At 39.4% G+C, this 22,719-nt stretch overlaps 2 long non-coding RNA genes across 3 annotated transcripts; one reads left to right on the top strand and one right to left on the bottom strand.

Annotated features, from left to right (window-relative positions):
- The first annotated feature begins 2,181 nt into the window (after positions 1-2,181).
- Positions 2,182-12,221, top strand: LOC309672386. Of its 2 annotated transcripts, XR_014269238.1 has the most exons (4): positions 5,809-5,850; positions 9,763-9,814; positions 10,150-10,225; positions 12,068-12,221. It is a non-coding gene; the product is annotated as an uncharacterized lncRNA (long non-coding RNA). The 2 variants fall into 2 exon arrangements; XR_014269239.1 differs by lacking the exons at positions 9,763-9,814; positions 10,150-10,225; positions 12,068-12,221 and adding exons at positions 2,182-2,299; positions 6,572-6,707 and having other exon boundaries at positions 5,771-5,850.
- Positions 3,798-22,602, bottom strand: LOC309672385. The gene is made up of 5 exons (XR_014269237.1): positions 22,516-22,602; positions 15,572-15,682; positions 15,002-15,090; positions 14,470-14,560; positions 3,798-4,596 (listed from the first exon to the last, which is right to left on the bottom strand). It is a non-coding gene; the product is annotated as an uncharacterized lncRNA (long non-coding RNA).
- Positions 22,603-22,719: the final 117 nt, after the last annotated feature.

The raw sequence follows: 22,719 nt of genomic DNA, 5'->3' as shown, positions 1-22,719 counted from the left end.
TCTCTTGTTGAAGGACCCACTGAAACTTCCATGTCCGGGGTTTGGTGCCCTTCTCCACTTCTCCCTGTGGTAGGAACCCGCTTTGTTCCCCAACACAAGGGCTGTGTACCCCGTAGTCTTACCCCAGGGGTGCCGGCTGCTTTCTCACTCATTCTCTCCCTCCCAGGATTTTCTCCAGCCTGACCAGATTTCTTCCTGTTCCATCCCATTTTCTGTTAATACCCACTGCTGTTCTGTATCAGTGGGTACAGCATTTAAAAATGCAGAACTCTGGCTTTAAGGTGTAGAGATTAGCACCGTAATTTCAGAGGCTTGTCTCCTACATGTATCAGTTTAGTAAGCGGATTTATACTGAATAATTTTAAACTGTTACAGCCCTCTGAAACTGTTTCTGTCTAGCTTCTGTAATACCTCAAGTGACATAAGGTCACCGATGCTGTGGAAATTGGTTTTGCGTTCATATGCTAATTCAGAAAGAAATCAGTTCTTGCAGAAACCCAATGAAAATTATTTTAATATAGTACCATGCTACTTTATTGACTTTCAGGAAAGATGTAATTAAAATATTCAAGCGAGTTCCAAGCTGGAGAAAATACCATTATGGAAATATAAGGTTATTTTTACCACACAGCTTATTAGCTTCCTTTCTAAAAGCAAGTCAACTGAATGTGAATGGACACAAAATAACATTTTCACCTGCTCAAGAAGATGAGAAACGAGATTTTTTTATAAAATGAATTCAATATAAGAATAGACTTGATATAGTCTCTTCTGTGTCACTCACTCCAGGTTTACTCTAACCGCTGCTCCAATTTTCTGGATGAAAACTTCCATCCAGATACATCCAGGGCCATTAATAAGGCTGCATCAGTGCAACTCATTGCAACATGGAACGAAATTACCTTGATGGTGCCTAAGGAGAATCTCTGCACTCAGTATGAATAAGGGGTAGCAAATGCCTTATCTTTTCAGAAACAAATAATTAGATTGAATTGAAAATAATTATAGTAGACAATCTCTAAGAATAATTACTAAGAATTTAGAAGCCATATATTTTTTTCCAAACAGTGCATTTATACTAGAGAATTTTTAAGCATAAAAAGTAAAATTACTGTAATATTTACTGTGTAAAGATACTAAAGGAAAACAATTTTACCAGCATAAACTGCTTCGTCTTTTTGAGATGAAAAAGAATAAACAAAATTTTGTTTATTGAAGAATAAACAAAATAAAATTGAGTTTCTAAGAGAAAATTCTAAAAATAACTATATTGTAAAAATTTTATTGTAATTGTCATGTTTTAAAAGCTATTTTAATTTATGAGACATTAAAGGAAAAAACCGACATTTTACTCTTATGTTCTTTCGTAAAACAGGTACAATACTGCTATTCCCAAAGGAAAGATACCAGTTTCAACAAGAGTAGTGTCTGTTCTAGAATGAAAAATAGATGGTTCAAAATATATACATGAAGAAGAAAGTTAGAACACATAATGTGAAAATAACATTATTGTATGTAGCAGCATCCACTGTGTTCAGACTGTTCTGTTTCAGATGGCCCAGGAATGCAAACAGGTATGACGTGGTATCATCTTACATCATTAATGGAAGTGTTTTCTTTAAAATGCACCTTGTTATTTTCTGCTCGAACTTTCTTTCATTAATTCCAAAGTTCGTTTGGCTGAGTCATCTGTGTGTCTGCTTAGCTGTGTTTGCTAAACATGGTTTTCCAGTGTTTTCTAATATAGACTTTATACTGGACAATATATTTAACTGCATTACATGGCATTTTAATAAACTAACATCCTAATAGTCTATATTGATGTATATTGCGATCTTTCCTGGTAATCTGTTTCAGGGTGATGTTGTTATGGAATGGACTACCTCGGAGGTTGCTTTAGCTGTTTTCACTCCATTCCCATAATCCAGGCTTCATTTTTCAGCTGGTAACTTGTCCGGCAATGAGCATTATTATAAAAAGTGGTGATTTAACAAAGAGTAAATCTGACTCTGAATTTCATTGTCGTCTAGGTTTCTTTCTTAGTGCAATACCTGTAAATGAGATTATTTTCAGCTAACAGTCTTCAGAGGCCATGCCAATGTCTTAGCTGTACTCCCCATCCCTCTTCTTCCAAGACTGTGCAGCAGTGGGTGGCGGCAATGATTATTTACCTCCTTTACAAAAGATACATAGCTGTAAGAACAGAGAAGGTTGTAGGTTGTGGAATCCATGTGAGTCACGTATCGCCAGAACCCAGCAAGCTACAGCTCCTGGGTAAGATCTGCAGACTCCGTCGCAGGTGAGTTTGCTTCCGTGGCTGACAGTGCTTATTTGAGCTAGCCTAAGATTTTCTGTGCTTGGTTTCTTCCCAGAGTGGTTTGGTTTTCTCAAATGCTAGACCACTTCTGAGAGTTACCTTAGATGTCAAGCACACATACCCATAAAAGTTTGTTAACTATAAGTATTTATTAATTTAATTCAACTTAGTGAACTCTGATGTTTGCTGTAACGTTCCAATTCAGTTAGAAATTGTACAAGGGCAATGGGCAGTTGTGGAGCAGCATCTGCCAGGCAAAAACTTGATTTACTGTATCACTATAATGATTAATTGGGAAGAGTTTGTGAATGCACAAAAATACAGAAGAGGTGAGAAGAAAGAAATTTATGCAAACTTCATTTGAAAAGACAAAGAAAGAAAAATCAACTGAGACAGCAACTTGAAAGAAGTTTTCCCAGCTGAAGGCTGCAGAGTTTCCATGCCTTGCTTTAGTAGTTATATATTTGTCCAGAGTTCAAATAGAAATGGAAGTGCTCCAGTGGGTGAGCTGTCTGCAACAGCTTTCATATACTACTAAGGACAGTTTGTGGAGAGACCGTGATATGGTCAGTATTAGTTGAAGGGCCTGCAGTTTGGGCTGCAGATCCATATTTGAAGAAGAGACATGAAAGAAGGGTCTGCACCCCGATCCTTTGCGAGAGGCACAGAAGCTGTTCAGACACAGCAGGGTTTATGCACGTGAGATTCCCAGGCAGAGTTCAGCACAGTCCATTGACCCTCCAAGAGGGAAGGAAACTCGGTCCAAGCTGTCATCTTCCCCTCTACCACCTTCACTTTATGCTAGTGTAAATAACAAGTTGTATGCAGTTACTTTTTGAAGAGATGGGAATAGAAAATGCAGTTGCATTTTTAATATTATGCTTCCATAGCTTAGTCCAATAGACATACACAGGATGGATATACGCTGCACACAATCTTTCTGTTTAAAATTCTGGCTCCTCTGTGCGTTACTGATTTGCCTGTATAGCAGATAGAGTACTTGTAACAGTAACACCCTGTTATCTCAAGTGTGAAAAGTTTATTCTGGGAATCTAATGGCAAACAGTGGGATTTAATTTGATTTTTTGTTGTTGTTTTTCAGCAAGCATTTGAAAGTTCCAACAGTTCATCTCTGTCAGAGATTATTTTTCTTGCGGCTTAGCTTGGCCACTAATCTCACTGTTGAGTTTACATTAATGGGGCAGGATCTAAGCTTTTCTCCATGTTATAATTCAGTGTTATAATTCTGACCTTGCAAATCTTGTTGCTTGGGATACTTGCCTGAGAAGTGTCTGTTTGCACAGCAACAACAGAACTAGGGTTCAGACACTGCTAGTTAATCAATCAAGAAGGAACAAAAATAATTTTGATGGCTATCACTTCTTGGCTGATGCTCAGAAGAGTTGGTGAAAGCTGCAAAGACAACTGAGTACGCTGATGACAATATTTATTGTACATTTTATTGCATAACTGGATTTTTAGGAATATTTTTTTTCAATTTAGTTATTTTACTTATTTATTTATTTATTTAGCAAATCATATGTGAATATAGTTGTTGTTTTTCAAAAATGCCTGCTCTGTTTCAGTTGCTGTTGTTGTCACAAGTCGAGTTTTCATTCCATGTGGTAATGTCCACAAGGTGGTGCCACAGCTAAAAAGTTAGCAATAAATAAGACAAATATTATTTTATAATTCTACCTGCTTTTTATAACTGATTCAAGTATTTGCATCATTAAATAATTAATAATTATTTTATAAGTGTAATATCATCTGCATTTCTAATGACATCACAGGTTTGCAAGCTTTTTTTTTTTAAATCACTTGCGTAGACAGAGCTGGGTCTCTCCTCTCTGAGTGGGAGCAGCACCCACACGCTTGTGACTGTCCAAAATCACGTACAAAAATGAAGAGACAGCTCAGGGTTAAGTAGATGGGCTGATGAAGAATGAAGAACTGGATCCATAAAGGCTAAGACCAGGAGAGCTGTTTATGTCCTCGCAGGGTTACCAGTGCCATGCGGATCTGTCTTCTCATGGAGGGCATGAGGAGATGTATGTCTAGATTGCTTCAGCAGTACCGTAGGAGTGAGCCTGAATCTGGACAAGCAGAATAGTTCAGCTAAGTCAGCTTCCGTGCAGTCACCCCGGTGTGGCTATGGCACATCATAGCCTAATTTTCAGAGTTCTTTCTACAGCCAGGGGTAGCCAGGCTCCCCATTACCCTGTCACATGGTAATGTAGTGTTAATTCCAAAGAGGTATGAAGTGCTTACAGGGAGACCTGGAATGAGAGAAACTGGATTAATATATACAGGTAAAATTTAGTAGTAGTCTTTTCTTCAATCATGGTTAAAAAGGCAGCCATCCCAAACTGTGTTTAGTACAGGTGATCAAGTCTCTGAGCATCTTTCTACACAAGATCAGACTAGAGAAAATAAAAGGCAATAACAGGGAATGTAAAATGACTATGTGCATTAACCACCCAGTACAGAAAAGACAATAAAACTTAAAGGGAAAAGTTCTTTGTGTGGATCTGAATGGCTGTGCTGTTTTGAGCAGACTTGCATGTCGCAGAAGAGCTGCAGTGCAGAGAGGCTTGGCCATTCCTCTCAGCATGTGTGTGTCCGGTTCTTCAGCTGCCCTTGGCCACATGGCTGTGGCTGCTTCTTGCACCCCTCAATGACCTCTGCAGTGCAGGTACACATGCTAACACCATAAATATTCTCTAAGAGCTTCCGCAGTGGCTAGCTTAAGTTTGAGTCATTTATTCATCATATTGTTTTGTACCAGAGGCAGCAAGAAAAAAGGATAATTTAAAAATATCTTTCAAACAAGCACTGCATTGATTGCTGCTTCCTGCTAGAATCTCTGTTCGGTATGGTAGGCCTGTATCAGAAACAGAAAAAAATAACAGGTTTTGCATAATATGTTTTCTCTAATTTGCTATATTATTATTTTTAAATATATTAGAATTCTGGTGGCTTGTAAGACTCAGTGGAAGTTATATACACCCATGAATTGTGGTCTGTCTCCCAGCTGTCAACCGGAATGAGAGTTAGAGGCTTAGTAAGCCCAGTTCTAAAAGTTGTCAAATAACACAAGGGTCACCTCTTTTTTTTTTTTTTTTTTAAAGATAATATTTTAAAGTTATATTTTAAAGTGGTTTTCAGTATTTTTAAACTTTGTATTGGGTTTAACAGCAGTTTGGAAAAGTCAGAATCAGAGGACTAACTAAAAGTATAAAGTCACTGAACGGGTAAACTAGATTTAATTCCTGAGTCAGTCGGTGCAGTTAGTTAGTTTGGACTAACTGAATCTTGACAGTGACATTTGGTCAGCGTATTCCTGTAAGACTGTTCTGAGTGTATGGCAGCAATGTGTGTTGCAATAAAAATGACATATTTCTGGTTCAGTATGGGTTTTGCTTTTTCTCTGACTTCATGTGTATTTTTCAGATATTTTGCATCAGGAGAAATTATGCTCTGTTCTAAAGGAAATGGCAGAGGACCTGAGATCATGCATTTAAGTCTCCACTGTATGTAAAACTGAAGTATGCATTATTTTAGTAATTTAACAACTAAATTGAAATACTGAACATTTGCCCTTGCAGTGTTTGCAATGATTTTGCATTCTTGTTAGAAATCCTTTACGTATTTTTATAACATCAAAACTGTTTTTCCTCTAAGTCTGTTTTTCTCGTTTCCCATTTAGGCAATCATGAACAAAACATGCTTTAGCTCTATATCTATACATAAATCTGTATTTAGATACTGTTAAATATTAGAAGGAGGTAACTTCCAGTAGTCTAACTTAGGACTCGGTCTGAGCATGGCTCAGAAATCATCCTGCAGATGCACAGTGTTAACCGGAAACAATTTAGAATGGCAGTGGTATCCTGCAGGATGTGTGCAACTCATTCGGCTATGTGTTGATTTACACAGGACTACATTATAGATTATACATTCTGGTAATTGTGGTATTGTTATTGCTAGGCTATATCTAAGCACAGGAAATACATATAAGCACATTTGAAGTGATAACATCCACTCCTGTTTAAAAGGCAATATTTTATTCTACTTGAAAAACTCATACATAATACGGTATTTGCAAGAGAAAATAGACAATTTCCTAATTAGTACTTAGAAAGACTTTTAGGAAAAAAAATATTAATTACGGGAGGCCCATACCCAGGATTTACAAATAAATCCATGTAAATTTTTATTCTTAATCCCTTTAAAATGTTTTTTTTTTTTCAGTGTGGACTCTAATCCAAGATCAGGAAGGAGACAGTACCTTTCCATCTGAAAACACAAGAAAGACCAAAACAAATTCTGAGTGTGTCACTAAAACCACAGTAGTAGGTTTCTGTCAAGGAGAATGAGTAATACCATTCTAGCTGTGTAGAATTCTGTGAGTAGGTAATAATTTCATCTGACTGATAGGGCAGGTTATATATCCTACAAGAATCGTGGAATCAAGGAATCTTCAGAGTTGGGAGGGACCTCTAGAGATCATCTAGTCCAACTCCCCTGCTAAAGCAGGGTTGCCTAGAGCACATTACTCAGGACTGCATCCATGCGGGTCTTGAAAACCTCCAGAGAAGGGGACTCCACAACCTCCCTGGGCAGCCTGTGCCAGTGCTCTGTCACCCTCACCGTAAAGAAGTTTTTCCGTGTATTTGAACAGAACTTCCTATGTTCCAACTTGTGCCCATTGCCCCTCGTGCTGTCACTTGGAACCATTGAAAAGAGCCTGGCTCCATCCTCCTTCAACCCACCCTTTAGATATTTGTATGCCATAATAAGGTCTCCCTTCAGCCTTCTCTTCTCCAGGCTAAAGAGTCCCAGCTCTCTCAGCCTTTCCTCATAAGGGAGGTGCTCCAATCCCTCAGTCGTCTTAGTTGCCCTATGCTGGACTTGCTCCAGCAGTTTGCTGTCCCTCTTGAACTGGACACGAAACTGGACACAGTATTCCAGTTGTGGCTTCACCAGTGCAGAGTAGAGGGGGAGAATGACCTCCCTCAACCTACTGGCCACACTCTTCCCTATGCAGCCCAGGATTCCATTGGCCTTTTTGGCAACAAGGGCACATTGCTTGCTCATGGATCATTTACTGTCTACCAGGACCCCCAGATCCTTCTCCTCAGAACTACTTCCCAGCAGGTCCACCCCTAACCTATACTAGTGCTTAGCATTCTTCCTCCCCAGGTGCAGGACCTTGCACTTGCTTTTGTTGAACCTCATTAGGTCCTTCTCTAATAAAGAAAATTATCCCATTTAAAATCTTGCCCTATTTTTCCAGCTCAGAGAAAGCCTACCCGCCATACCTGCCTCTCTCACCATTTCTCTTGATGGTGTCGGCTACAGACCTATCTATGCACTTAGGAAAGTTACTGATCAAGTCAGGGGTCTCCCAAGTTCCTTCCTGGAATGGGGTATGGATCTGTCCAGAAGAGGAAGGAAATATCCATCAGATTTTGTATGCCAACCTCTTCTCCACAGGCATGACTAACTGAAAAAATACAGCTAACATATTATGTATGCTATGCCTATTTCTTACTTTGTTTCACCAGGGAAAATAGATTAAAATTGGTATAAGGTTTCCCTCTTATTCCTCTCAACAATGGAAAATTACCAGGGAAGAGAAAAGAAGACAAAGATTTAACTTTATGGAATAATTAGAGGAGAGCATATGATGTTCTCTCAAAAGGCCTTCCAGCTAAGCAAGGGTTTTTTTAATATTATGAAACATTCTTGCCTGTATTAATACATGAGAAAATTAACAGTAGAACTGTGAAACAGCTTAATAAATCCAAAAAATATAAAACCCCGAGCCATAGATAAATCTATATCCATACTAGAGCATGACTTCAATTGTATTGCAGGGTAAAATTAGAATTAGAGTTGATGCTGTTTGACAACTTTTCCCGTTTGTAATCCTGGAGCTTATAATACTGTTGCAGGTCAATAATATCATGCTTTACTGAGTAAATTGATTTGCTGAAATGATAGTTATGAGTGAGGTTCTAAACAGACACTACAACATATAATAAAGCATTGACCTAGTAACGGATCTAATGGCTATGTGATAAACACATATAAAAAATGGCCCAAAGCGCAATGATTTGCTTCACGATTTTACGAAAAGCTTTTTATCGTTATCCATCTATATTATTTAACATTAAGAATACATTTGTCTATGAATTTATAAATGCTACTGGTCTGAGATTTTTGTGCTGATAGTTCAGCTGATACTGAACAAAACTTTAGTTTTGTCAGATCTTATATTAGCAAAATTTTGAAACAATAAGGTGGCTGATGCCTCTAAATTAATATTAATATGCCTTTGCTTTTTTGGGGGGGTTCATTATAATATGCTTTTGGAAACATCACCTGCTTAGGTAAGATTTGATTTACAAGATAATATGAAGATATGTTTAATTTTAAATATGCTCATCAGTATTTTCCTGAATCGGAATCTCTGTCCCTCGTATAAACTCGTAATATCCTGTTTAACAAAGGAGCAGCTTCATTGTACTTAAAATACATCACAGTATGCCAGTTTTCCAAGTTTGTTGCTGGGATCAGGGCTTTAAAAGCAAAGATCAGGTAAAGATGCCTTCTTGCAACACACTAGGAAATGAGGCCCTCTGTTTATTTTTTTCTCATAAGTCTACTTACTAAATAGATGAATAATAACTTTACCTTTAAGTATAATTTAATATATTTATATTTGTGTGAGTCACAGGAAAGGAACAAATATATGTATTCTGCTGAACAGCACACCTAACAGCTGCAGCATGTGTGAATCTTTCTGCACTACATTCAGATTTTGGCTGTCATTAAGCAGTAAAAAATGTCTGAAAAAAAAACCTTGAAACTTCAAAAAGAGATTCTAATGTCTATCTATTTCATATGGGAAATATATTCCATTACTCTTTTACATGATATCAAAATCATTGTGTCCTTCCTTAATCATGAGCATGGAGAATCAATTAATGGAAATTAAAATACCAGACTCTGCATACTGTATGATTTGTAATTAGCTCAAGGTATCTAGAGAAATTCTGTAAGTTACTTTACTCTTGATTTTGCCTTGTCTCAAATCTGTTGGATTCTGTTTGAGTTTATAAGAGCAACTTGTCACTAAACTTTTAGTGGAAATGTATGTGTTTCAAATGAAGTGCTCTAATGAGTCTGCATCATTAAAAACCCATGAGTTCTGTCGCTTGCAAGGAACCGTGCGGAGCCCCGGAGCCCTTGGATAACTCAGAAGCTTCCTCATCTTGCATGAGCAGTGTGACATAACTCTAAAACACCTGAGATATCTCTAGGGCTTAGATATTTGGTGTAAATATCTCAAAGATAAGAGTTTCTTAAGCGTTAGAAGATACAGAGTTTAAAGATCAGATTGAGCCATGTCTCTTGCATTTATTTCTTTAATAAAGCTGTCAGGATGCTGACCAGGTAGCCTGCCAGATGCGTGCTTCCGTATTTTGGGTAAGTAATCTCTTGGGCCTGGGGTCTACTGTACAAGTTATGTCTGAACCCATTTGCAGTTATTTTAGGTGACACGATAAAGTGGTCAGCATAAACTGAAAACTGTTTAGCACTTTGTCAGCATGCCAGAAGAAATTCCTTGGGATTCAGAGTCTAAGGTTTCATTTCAATTAATTGTCAGGCTGCTAAATATTATTTATTCCACGCTAAGGCTCATTTGAATCCCAAACACCGTCAGCTACCATCACTGCAGGCTGAATGATATTTCTTCCTACATAGGAGCCCACCTGGATATAATCCAGTTTGCTCTCCTATCTCTGAATTTCATTTACAAGGACGACAGGAGCAGAGACTGCAGCTGGCCTGGGATTCCTTGCACTTGATCGTGTGGCAGCAGCCCGATCTAAACAGGCAAGTCTGTTTTTCCACAAAATAAAATTATTGCAGACAACAATATGATGAAGTGAAAACTTCTCAAAGTAGTTAAATTATATCTAGTTTTGAAAAGGAGCTGTCGCGAGCAGCTAGTCAGCGAGGCAATGAAGCCCAGTGGGCAGAGTGCTGGACGAGGATTGAGAAATCCGGGTTCTTTTCCAAACTCTTCTGACTTTTAAGTGACCTTGAGCTGTCACTTCTCTGTGTTTCAGTTTCACTGTCTTTAGTAGGAGGATAATAATCCTCCATAATGATTTTAGATTTACTGAAGAAAGGATTTCTATCAACCCCAGGCATTTCTTGCATTGGATGCAGCTGTGGTTAAAGATGGCCAGGATTTGGTCAATACCTCCTGTATTCCAGAAAATCTGAGAAACTTTGGTTTAGACTCCTTGCTTTCTATTGTCTCTCAAAACATATTTCCATGTAAAAGGTCTTTCTTATCTTTCAGACCATTACAAAATATCTCCAGAACATTTCGTATTATTTAGTTGCCACATTAATACTCACAGTTCTCACTAACATTACTGGGAATTGTGATTGCCCAGTGCCTCTCAAGATTTTACAAATGATAACTTAACATAGATAATGTTTTTTTTTTACAAAAAAAGTGTTTTGCAATGTTATACTTAACATATCTGTGTAAAATTGGTATCGGTTAGTTTATGTTATAAGATATTTCAATAGGACTTTTAGCTTGAGTTTAAAACACTCTGATTGAAACTAAAAAAAAAGGGGGGGTTAAATTGTATCTTGATTTTACACATTTTGTATTGATATACAACTGCAAGCTCTGTGCACAAGAACAGTCTACTTTCAAAACTGTTGAATGCTTTGACCTCAAGGGCATAGAAACTGTTGACTCATTGTTTTTACTGCATATAATATTAGTCCTTTGTCACATCCAGGGAATGACATCATCTTCTTCATTGTTAGCAGCAGGTTTGAATAATAGAAAAAGTGCAGCATTAGTTGTCTGCTGTATTTGCTCTTAATAAATGAATGGATATCTGGAACCAAGATTCAGATTAGGATTTTTGAGTAACATTTAGAACAAGTTTGTGCCCGGTCCCTGCAAGGAGCTTTGCTCCTGCCCACCGTCTGCAGGGCAGGCAAGCTGGCAGGAGCACAGAGCCTGCAGAGTGTACTGGCTCCTCAAAAGCAATAAGGAAGAGACAAGGCACAGGATGGAACCGATCTTTTCTTCGAGGTCAGTTTAGTAAAAGGAATCCCTGAACGTTGGGAGTCATATTTCCCTGGAATCTAAAATTGGGAAAGGTAATCCTCTGAAAATAAGTCATCTCTAGGACATACTACCAAAATGGGAACTGATTATCTTCAAAATGCACCAGGATAAGTATTTCATCCATTCCAAATTTGTATTTGTGTCTATTAATCTTCTACTCCCTATAACTAAAATGTCTTTGTCCTGTTCTCAAAGTAATTCCCTATTGGAAGTATTTGCTTACGCCTGCCTGCTTCATGGAAAAAGGATACATCGTTATAGGCAGTAATCAGGTAGTGGAAGTCTTCTTTGGGGTGATAGACCCCCTTCTTCTATAGGATTCTGCAGAATTATTTTATGGTGAGGAAAATTTTAAGTGTTGCTTCCTGAACAATAAATATTCCTGGTGAAACAGAGTTTACACAGGGAGAGATTCCTTGAGAGTCTGATAAAATGCCAAATCCTAATCTGTCTCCATTATCTACTGCCTTTGAGTCTTCCCAGACAAAAAAATGTGATGTATTTAACTCTAAAATTATACCTTTGTGGTCCCAAAAAGATTTTATGCCAAATATAAGTTCCTGTGTTGACAGACTGAATCAAACTGGACTTCGAAAAGCTGAAATCCATACAGCTGTAGAGAAGAAGAGAGGCAGCAGGCTGGGAAAGTTGGAGGCAATGGGTTAAGGATCCAGGATTGCTTAATTGCGGAGTACCACGAGTGGACTCAGACAAGGGGTACAGACATGGAAATACTTCCTAGAATGCCAGAACTAAAAAAGAACAAACCAACCAGGCTGTAAAAGATTAAATTCAGACCCACTGACTGGGAAGCAACAGGGACCTCGTGTATTGGTCTTTTTGCAACAGACTTCTCTACTCGTGCAGGTAGTGACAGCTGCCTTGCAAGGAGATGGCTCAGGTTTAAGCAGGTGCAAGTATCCCAATTCCTATCCCAAACTTCTCTTCCAAATGTCAGACTTATCCACTGTGAGAAGTAAAAAATGTTACGCTTTTTTCGTTATGTTTCATACGCTCTTGCAATACGAAGTCTGACTTCTTTTCTCAGCCTTCTGTTCCAGTCCACAGTTCCTCTTCAGTCAAGATTTCCAAAAGATCTCAAGTGGCATGAATTTTGGTGAGGCTAAATCACTTGATTTTCCCTTACCCTGTTTAGAAGAGACTATACTTGGACAAAAGCAATAATGCCGCCATTTCCCTTCATCCCTTTAAAATTACTGGCCACCTCTAAAGAACTTGGTCTCTCTTTTATGTCACTGTCTGACAACTCGTCCGAGTTAAACAGGTTGCTGTAGCCAAATTAAATGCTTGGGAAATAGACCATAGAATTAATTTGCAGTAGTAAGTTGTCTCACCATCATTTCTCTTCCTCTCGAGGGGAATGCTGGCTCAAGCAAAAGAAAAGATTAACGTAATAATATACTAAAGACATCCTGTTAATTGTCCCAAGCTCAGATGGCATTGTCTGTTCTTTTGTTGTACATAGTCAGCAAACAGTGTAAAATTCAGAATTTCTTCCCACTGTGACAGTATAGCTTTCAGTGCTACAGGATAATCTCTGCCTTAGTGGGTGAAAATGTGGTGTGGCAGAGCTTTGCCTTGGTTTTCGTAGCTGATATCAAATTCTCCCCATTTATAAATATAATAATAGGACTTGTTAATTTTGACACTCCAACAACTTTAATGAAGAGGATAAAGGTATGTGAACAAAAGGAAAATTGCAAACAAAGTAACAGCAAATTTTGGAAAAAGAAGGGATTTTTTTTCTCTGAATATGCAAATAAGGTTTTCCATGTTTGTTTAGGGACAGAAAAGACTTGAAGTTTTAAATTCAGCCAAAATATATGCTTTCATTTACAACTATATTTGAAATATTGAGCTTGAATGTCGAACTCGGCGACAGCAAATCTCATTTAAAAAGTGAGTATATGCAATAAAACTCAAAAATATTCACAAATGACTGAGTGAAACACAGCTTACAGAAAAGTGAGATGTAACAAGAATCTCTATTTGCTCTAAAAGGTCCTTTCCTCAAAATGGGTGAAATCTGATTTAAGGCATTTTTGCTTACATGAAAACAGTCATAAAATAGAGAAGAAAATGCAGAACGTTATTTGCTTCAATTCATGTAAAGTAATCAGGCTGAATGATGAGAGCGTCTTCCTGTAATTCGGAGCACTACTGACTACTGTGTATGAAACAGTGTTCCTCCCCTCGTAAACAACTCGAGCTTTGCATATGGATCAGTGTAGAAAAATAAGTATTGACTTATTCACAAATCACTTTTTAGGCACTGGATTCCCAGAAATGTGTTTGTATAACAGCATCTAGAAGCAAATGAATTTGTTGATAATTTAATCAGTTTTTGTTTCATTTTATGGCCTTAAAGACAACTTGATCTGAAAAAAAACAAATGCCCACTTCCTTACTTCCAATATAGATTTTTGCCGTGGATTCAGTATGCTCTATATAGTTTTCTTTCAGGCTGCCAATTAAGATGTTTCCAAATATTTTATCAAACAAACAGGTTCTCTACAAGAGGCTAACTTGTTCTCCTGGTTTTATTATTTATGTATCTTTCCAAAATGAAATACTTTGAATGGGGTGCCTTTTTTTCATTTTCAGTGTGAGTTTTTTAATTCTGTAATTTTGCAGGACAGTAAGGAGAGACAATAAATCAGATGTTTTATCAGCTTCTGCCTTGATCAGATTTTTCTGTGTTCTCCAAAGAGAACAGTGTGAAGCAAGTGAAGTTCCTGCAGTTTTAGCTTTGAAAATATTTTAAAGACCCAACACTAAGAGAGGAGTTCTACTCATCTTAAAAAAAAAAACAAACAAACAAACAAAAAAAGACTCGTATTGGTTTACTATAGTCATATCTGACCATTTAGGATCTCCTGGTATTTAATCTCCATTACATGAATTGGGAAAAACTTATCAGTAAGAGCCAAAATACAGGCAGAATTTTACCCACCATAATACTTCCCATCCCTGTCCATCACTGACATGAGTGGGTGATGAAAACTGTGTGTAACTGTGCTTCTGGGTTCGTCGTGTGTGGCAACCTAGGAAATATTGACATTGTTTATTAATTAGGCGCTAACCATGATGGGAGAGATGTGTGAGCCTTCACACTGGGGAATTTCTCTGGCTTTGAATTGAAATTAATAATGTTAGCAATAAGTTCATGGTGGCCATGAAGTCTAAAGGTTGTGGTGGAGCGTGTGTCTTTTAATAGACAAGTTGGAAAAGGCAGACAAAGTAATGTTGCCCTCCTTGTGTGATGCTCTTGCTATAGGCAAAGGATGTTGCAGATTTTTTCTGAACATTAAGTAATCCAGGAAGACAATAGGACTGTGAAAACCCAAAAGTTAGGCTTTGATTTTTTTCCATCTCCTTTATTACCTTCTCAAATTATACTGCAAAGCTTCGGAGGTTAGATCTCTGGGAAAGCTCCTCTATCTCTGGGGAAAAGCCTGAGGAAGATGTTCTTCAAAATGATTTACCATTTAGTTTCCTCAGTATGGTGGAAGCTGGATATAGCTCTTCTGGCTCCTTTCAGTCCTCCACAGATCCTCCCATTTATAAGTGGCACCTAACAACAAGTAAACCTTTTTGAAACGTTTGAAAGCCTTCTCAATGCTCCAAAACAGACAGTATTCTCATTATTTAAGATACGTGCCCAAAGTGATTTCTCACTCTTGGTGCCTCCAGTGGAAAATTATTACATTGTCAGAAATAAATCAAGTCTAACTTGTGGGGACAAAACATTGGATTCCATTGTGTGTTTCATGTTGTACCATTATGAAAATGGTATATTAAATTCAAATACTTCAATTGTACCATTAGATGGTGTCATTATGTGGCTTGCTAATTGATAGGTTATTCAAATGAACATTGTCATTTTAGATTTCTTAGAAGCATCCATATGAGGAATTTCCAAACTACAGAGAAGTGAACTGGGTGTTAGGAAGGGAAAACATGTACTGAGAATATTTCCTAACGCATGTCACCAAAAAAATCATTACATAACTGCTGTGTGCATTCCAGGACTTGGTGCAGTCTATTTTTAATACCTGGTATGAAAGAACTTCCTGCTAGTTTTTCTCTTTGAAGGCTGCTTTGTGGTTCATTAGATCATGTTGTCAGGCCAATTTTTCTGCTATCCTGAAACCTCATTCTTCCTGCTAAAAAAAAAAAAAAAAAAAAAGGTGAAACTGTATCAAATGCAAGAGGATGCTGAGCACAAAATATCATTAAGAGTAAGGCACGTTATGTAAATGTTGCAGTGATCCCAGACCTAGGCACTGCCCACTCAGGCTTCACGTTAAACCTGAAAAGAAACCTGAACATGTTAAACACCTGCACTTTTAAGAAAAGCAAAAAACCCCAACTTTTATGCCAAGCAACAGCACCTAGCATGAATTTTCAACTTTGTGTTTATTAAGTTAAATATTATTATTGTTTTTATATTAAATTAAAGAAGTTTTAATTTCATGCTAGTGTCCATACAGTGTTATCACAGGTCACCATTGTGACCATTATTTATATAACCATTATCATTAACACAAAGCATTTTGCTTAAATGCAACCAAACTTCTTCAACCATAGGCTATGCAAGATATTTCCGAATGTGTTCACTGCACAGAAAGTTTACAGCATTAGTGTGATTTTGCTGTTAAAATCCTAGACAAAGACAGACTGCTAGAGATGAAATGGCCAGAGGGGCCAACATTTTCACCTCGTCTGACTTCCTGCAAAACAAAAGGCCACAGGACTTCCTGAATTAATTTCTTTTCAAGCTAGAACCTATCTTTTAGGCAAACCTGCAGTCAAGTGACAGCCAATCCATTCGATCTGCTAAAAGAAATTAAAAGTATTTATTTTATATGTAAAAAAAACAATGAATGTACTTGTGAATTAACAGACAGTTCATTGTATATGACAAAGGACTTCTGTGGCTCTCTTACTTTCATCCATAGCATGGATGGAATGACATTTTTAAATGCGAAATAGCATTCGGTGGTAATTGCTGCAAGCGTTGCCATGAACCTACTCTTGAAATCTCTAGCAGGGAGGCAGCGAAGCGTTTAAGTCAGATGACTGAAACAAGTAATGCCCTCAGCTGTCCAACCTGCCACTCTGACATACATCACCGTTGCCACAAAAGGGAGGTTTCAACGTATGGAGCTGCTCCTGAACTGCCCCAGGTTTCAGTTTGGTGTACGAAGGCAAAGAATTGACTATGGAGATATGGAGCACCTTTAGGGGCCATTGGGTTATGCTCACCCTGGGGGTTGTAATGGTCAGCTGCACCAACGAGAGCGTGGGGGCGAGGGTACCTGCTTCCCACCGCAGGCTTAATCCATTGGCACATGCGGAGCAGAGCCAGGGTATTCAAGAATCCCAGAGCTAAAAAAATATTTGGACTTCCCTTACTGTTGCTTTGATGTTCTCCCACCAGAAGCAATTCCTTTCCTCCCCTTCCCTCTGCTGTCTCCGTAACGTTTCATCTCCACAGAATACTTTTTGATCATTTATTTCTGCACTTCTTTAGATCTTTCAAATTGTTTTTGTTACCAAAGAAACTCCTCCAGCCCTCAGTCCCAGTGCTCCAAGTCTCAGTCCCAGCACACACCTCCCTCTCCCTCTTCGTGTCGAAGCATTCTGGATCATAACCTGTATTTTCAGAGGAAATATCTTCACCCAAAAAATGTGAAATCTGAATTCTGCTTATTGCAACAAAGTTGTTATTAAAAAAATTATGACAGGTCACTTTAAAATTTTCCACACCGATGGCAAAGTCATGGAACTGCTCTGCTTAATCTTGTCCAGTGCTTCATAATAACATCTTGTTTTCAGTTGCTTGTAACTGTTTCGGCTGGTACTTTCCAAGCCAAGCATCTGCCCCAGGTTTAATTTTTGGCAGTTTCCAGCTAAACCGCTGTAGTCATTTTCAAGAACAAGGTTAAAAAAATATTTTGCCCATATTAAAAAATAATAATCTGGTTGCTTCATTCAGAAGTGCCGGTATCCCTATTTCTCTACAGAAGGAGTTTGAAATGGAACACGGTCACTGGTCTAGTTTCATCTGTGTACCTTTTGAGCAGCAACTTGGAATTTGGCAGCCCGACTGCTCTGGTTTCACAGATGTGCATCCAAATGTAACAAAGTTATAAAAACTCCATAAAATCTCATTTTGCACGTGATCGGTTAAGAATTGTTAGCTTTTGGCAGTTAAATTTTCCGATGATCAGCCTGTGCTGATGGAGCCCGTTCCATGTTGGGCTGCTGTATGACACGCAGGCGTCGTGTGCAGCTTTTTCGCAGAGCGACCGAGTACGCTCTTTGCCTGGGGGCAGTGGGGACCAAGCAGTTGTCTGCAATTTCTCCTCCTGCCTTCCTAAGAGATTACTGACTCTGAGCTCTGGGTACCCCTCCTATGCGCATCATCTCCCTTTCTCCTGTTACTGCTGAGGCAGTGAGAAGAGGAGGATGGATCAGGAAGATGGAAGAGTTTGGGATGAGGCCTTTAACGGGCAGAGCACAGGAGGGAGCAGGAGATGAAGGCGATAGGTGCCAGGGAGACAGCTATTACTGACGGGTGCTAGGACTTCTCCTAGAACAACTTGGACATCATGGACAGAAATGAGTTGTGGAAGCAGTTTAATGAGTCTTCATAGTTAGGAAAGAAAAAAGATGAAGGCATAATGAGATTCTGCTCAGCAGTGGGGAAAGGATATGATATATCAGGTAAGAAGGTTGATAAGCATAATGGAGATAAAGATAAGATGCCAGGGGAAATAATTAAGAAAAAATAAGAGGGTGGATCTGCAGATGAAGGAAACTAGGAGATGAAAATGAACTGTGAAGAGTGCGAGAAGACAGGAGCCAGGGAAAGGAGGGGTGGAAAGCAAGAGCTGGGAGTTACCTGGAAACAGCACAGAGGAGAAAGAGAAGGCAGGAGCCGGGCAGGGGGAAAACTAGTTGAGAGCATCAAGGGAGAGGAGTGCGAGTGCAGGCTGAACTCTAAGAACAGGCTGATTTTTTGAGTCAGATATCAAAGCAAATTGTGATTTATCTCTAATGGTATAGGAATAGGAATTGGGTATGGCTAGCATCTGTAGCCATGCTTTTTTTCTCGTTAGAGAGCTTCTTTATCAAGTGTTCTAGATCTCTTGAGCCGGAGCTCCAGAGTTAAGGTGACCGCATGTCACTATCTGTTTACTTTTCAGGCTTCCTCTGACTTTATTAACAAATATTTGAAGTGCCTGAAGTGCAATATGCTGCGCTTTTTTTAACCACAGTAAAAAAAATATTTCTGCAAAATGCATTTAAAAAATATTTTGAGTAATTTTAAAATTATAGGTAGGGCTGCCAGCAATGCCTCTCACTGGCAGAGCGAAGCCAGGCCCTGCGCTTAGCTCGATGGCCTTTCACATGGGGGTGTTTGTCATCTAAGAGGGCTTGCACCATCACCGCTCTCACCTGGCAGGCTTCATCACAGGGATGAGCAGTACCGCCTTTGCAAATTTTTTCTCCCAACAGCTAGGAGCACCACCGCCTGGAGACGTGGGAAGAGAGAGGTGGGAGAGCTGAGCGCTCCGGGTGGCCTCTGCGTGCCCACGGGCAGAGCAGAACTGGAGGTCACTCGAGCAGGAGCCGGGGAGCGCAGCAGCTGCAGCAGGAGGTGTCCTGCCCCATGGTGCTGCTAGAGCTGCAGAGACACCAGAGCTACACTCTTCCAGTGATAAAGTAGGGGGAAACGGTGGCGTTTGCCTCTAACTCGATGATTCAGTTTGCAAGCTGGAATTTCTTTAGCATAAATGGCAGACGCTTCCCCAGAAGCAGCACGTTTGGTCTGTCGTGTCGTGTGCCAGCCGGGAGGCAAGCTTTGCAGAGCTGAGCTGCTTTACTTTCCTTTTGAGAATGAAAGTAGCACTGCTGTCAGATTAAGTTGTTGGTATGTATCAGGTGATAGGAAAAATTACTCTGAGCTGCAAATGGTCTGAGATACATGTGTTTTTATATACTTGGGAGTTGCAAGTGTTGATTTGCTGTCTATTTATGTGTTTGTCATACTGATAGCTTAAAAGCACAAACTATACTCCCAATAACAGCTCCGAGGGGTAAGGCTGCTCTTACTACTTGGTCCCTCCTAAAGATTAAACAGAGCTAAGAGGTGATACATTGACCTATCGCTTCTTGAAGCAGTTCTCTGGTCAAATTCTGACCTACGTCCCAGCTAAAAACGCGTTCAGCCTTTTCTTAATTTGTAATAGATCCTTGTGTACATTACAAAACCATCTCGCAATTTGGCAAATTAAGTTGTCTGTGGTTAGCTCTGGAATTGCAGAGATATTGCAGTGCAGTGCAGCATTGCATAACTTTGCCTTCCCCAGACTTTGCCTTACTCGAGTGAGTAACAGTAATCCTTATCTCCAGCGAGCATCAGATTCATCCCATTTTTGAGAAAAGGATTAGTATCAAATATACGATGGGCATGTTATGCCTTGTGGCTGCAATGTTTTTTCAATTAACTTCTCTGAATATACCACAATGAAAAGTGTCAGCTTTTTGCCTCAGAGGCCTGTAATTAGATTAAATGAATACAGTTAATTATCTACTACCTTCTTTACACAAAACAATATGTTTCTATAAATTAAAATGCTCGTACAGGAAGGAAATTGTTGTTCACTCCAATATATGCATATGGAGCTGGAATACTGTGAATATATCAGAGTGTAGCACAGCTTTTTGTCTGCAGCCCTTATTTTACAGGAGCTAAACCAAATTACAGCTGAAAAATCCACATACATCACACTATTTAGAGCATATATGTTGGTGCAAGGAGGTGACGTTATGAAAAGTTGCAGTGCTCAGGAAACAAATATACTTTTCTCTTTAGCAGATGTTCTCTATCAAATTCCCTTCGAGAGATTAAATACAGCCTTGTTTGTGTACCTACAGTCACACCCTCAAGGACTATGGTATGTCCAGATACAAAGCTGCTTTTTCTAGCAGAGTGTACTTCTCCTTTCAGAAAATTAAAAAAAAAAAAAAAAACAAAAAAACAAAACCCAAACTTTCTGTAGGAAATATTTACAATGAAGAGCTCGGTTTCCAGGCCTGCTGTAGTCTGAAAATCTTCTCTCCCTGTTCTCCAGTGTGACTAAATATAAGCAAAAGTCCAGGACCGATCAATACGCTCCCATCCTGGCATGCCTGATTCAGAAGTGCAGATATTCAAATGGTGGTACGTCACCTCGGGGGTATCATATCTGAAGCAGAAAGCACTCTTTTTGATTTGACAAAGTGTATCCGAATGTCCTTATTTCCCTCAGAATAGATGTTAATAACTTAAGGCCTAAATATGCGATCCTCCCTCACCAGAAAATTACAATTAACTCTAGCAGGAGCCCTCATTCCGGCCTGTGGTACACTCTGCATATAAATGTGGTGTGTAGCCAGGATTGCTCCTGGGTTTCCTTAGGGTCAAACCCTGAAAAGCTTTTGAATACTCAAGAGTTCCTACAGGACATCGCTTTGTATTGTGGTCTGTGCTGTGTGAGTATCTTTTCCCTTAAACGTTCATTAGCTCCGTGTATCAAAGAGTTCATTAAAATCTCATTGTGTTGATAATAATCTTAATACTGAGGAGTGAAGAGGGTTGTGTTGCCATACAAATGCTGCCCCGTTTCCTGCTCTCGGGGTGTAACAGGAGAAGAGAAAGACCATCTTGATAGGCACTATCTGCTAAGGAAAACTTTCACCAGGAGCTGTGAATCGACTTTAACCTTTTAGTGGCTGCACTGTGAAGCAAAATGTTTCGTGCCTCCTACCCGGAATGAAGCTTTTTATTTAAAATACCGGTAAATACCAGTGGCCCTCCTAATTACTTCTACGAATATCAGAAAGCAGCTACAGAGGAACAAAGAAATGCAACTGGAAACATGGTTCAGTGGTCTTGTACTTCCCTGAAAAGCTGATTATACTTTTGGCTGATTCAGTTTCTTTCAGAGGGAATTTACCCTTTTTGGCAGTTTGAGTTTCAGCAGTGCTGATTGGACTAACGGCAGAAAATGCGTCTTGGGCTGAGGAAATTAGCTCAGGGTCCTGCGTGTATCAAACTGAATTTTGCCAGCGAGCTCTAGATTTTTGTCTTTTAGCCCCTCGGTGCCCCTTGTTTTGTAGGATCCAGAAGCCATTTTAACACAAGTTTCGAGACAGAGACATTTCATTTATGCTTTTGCAGGTGCCTTGCCCAATTCCCTGCTTTCCCTTGTGTGATTTATCTTTTAGGATAAGCACTAATGAAAGGTCAAGGTTATTCTAAAGTGTCCAACATGCGAGAGTTCTCTTCCTCGGAGCTCCTGAAGATTAACTTTGCACAATTATAGCTGGTACCGTGCTGAGAGGTAATACAAACGTTGTGGGAAACAGTACAAAATGAGAAGCGGTAACCTTTAGCACTGTAAAACGTCCCTGGTGATTTGTATTTAGTGCTTCTTCAAAATGCAAGGAGCCATCTTACCACTCAGTGCCATGGCAGAAGGGGTTTTTTGTTTGGTTGGTTTTGGGGTTGTTTGTTTGTTTGTTTTTTTTTCGCGTGGGGCTCTGTTAAATGAGGTCTGCAAGAGCGAGACCCGACGCGTCTGCCCATCAGAAATGTGCCATGCAGTTTACATCCGAAGACAATTTCGTCGCCTCCGTCACACAGAAACCAAGAAGCCTGGACATTCCCCCCCCCCCCCCCCTCTTTCGCCTGTCTGTAATTTTCAAATGCAACAAAAGGTCATAAAAAGCTCTGGCTGGAAAATACACCTTGCTTCCTTTTTTTTTTTTTTTAAGGAAACCTGGAGATAAACCTGTCTCTTTTTGCCTTCTGGGAGAAGATGCTCCTGCCTCCCTGAAATCTGGGGGTGGGGGAAGGAGAGCCCCGAGCTGCAGCGGGGCAGCAGCCACTAATACGTGTCATAAACACCCTCCCGGCAGATGTGGGTCCCTTTTCTGTACTCACTGCGGCTTGGGCGGGAGGGGGTGGGCTGCGAAGCCATCGGGGTTATGCTGAGAAGGCTCCATCCCGGCTGCGGGGAGAGGGAGGGAGGAAAGGCAGGGAAAAAATTTAAAAAAAAAAAAAAAAAAGGGAAGAAGAAGAAGGACGAAAGAAAAAAAAAAAAAAACAAACAAGGAGAAGAAGAAGAAGAAGGGGCGCAGTGCAAGT

The sequence above is a fragment of the Vanellus vanellus genome (assembly GCF_965231255.1).
Source record: "Vanellus vanellus genome assembly, chromosome: 5".
Taxonomy (NCBI): domain Eukaryota; kingdom Metazoa; phylum Chordata; class Aves; order Charadriiformes; family Charadriidae; genus Vanellus; species Vanellus vanellus.
The sequence above is the reverse complement of the archived record's forward strand: the minus strand, read 5'-3'. Positions and strand labels throughout refer to the sequence as shown.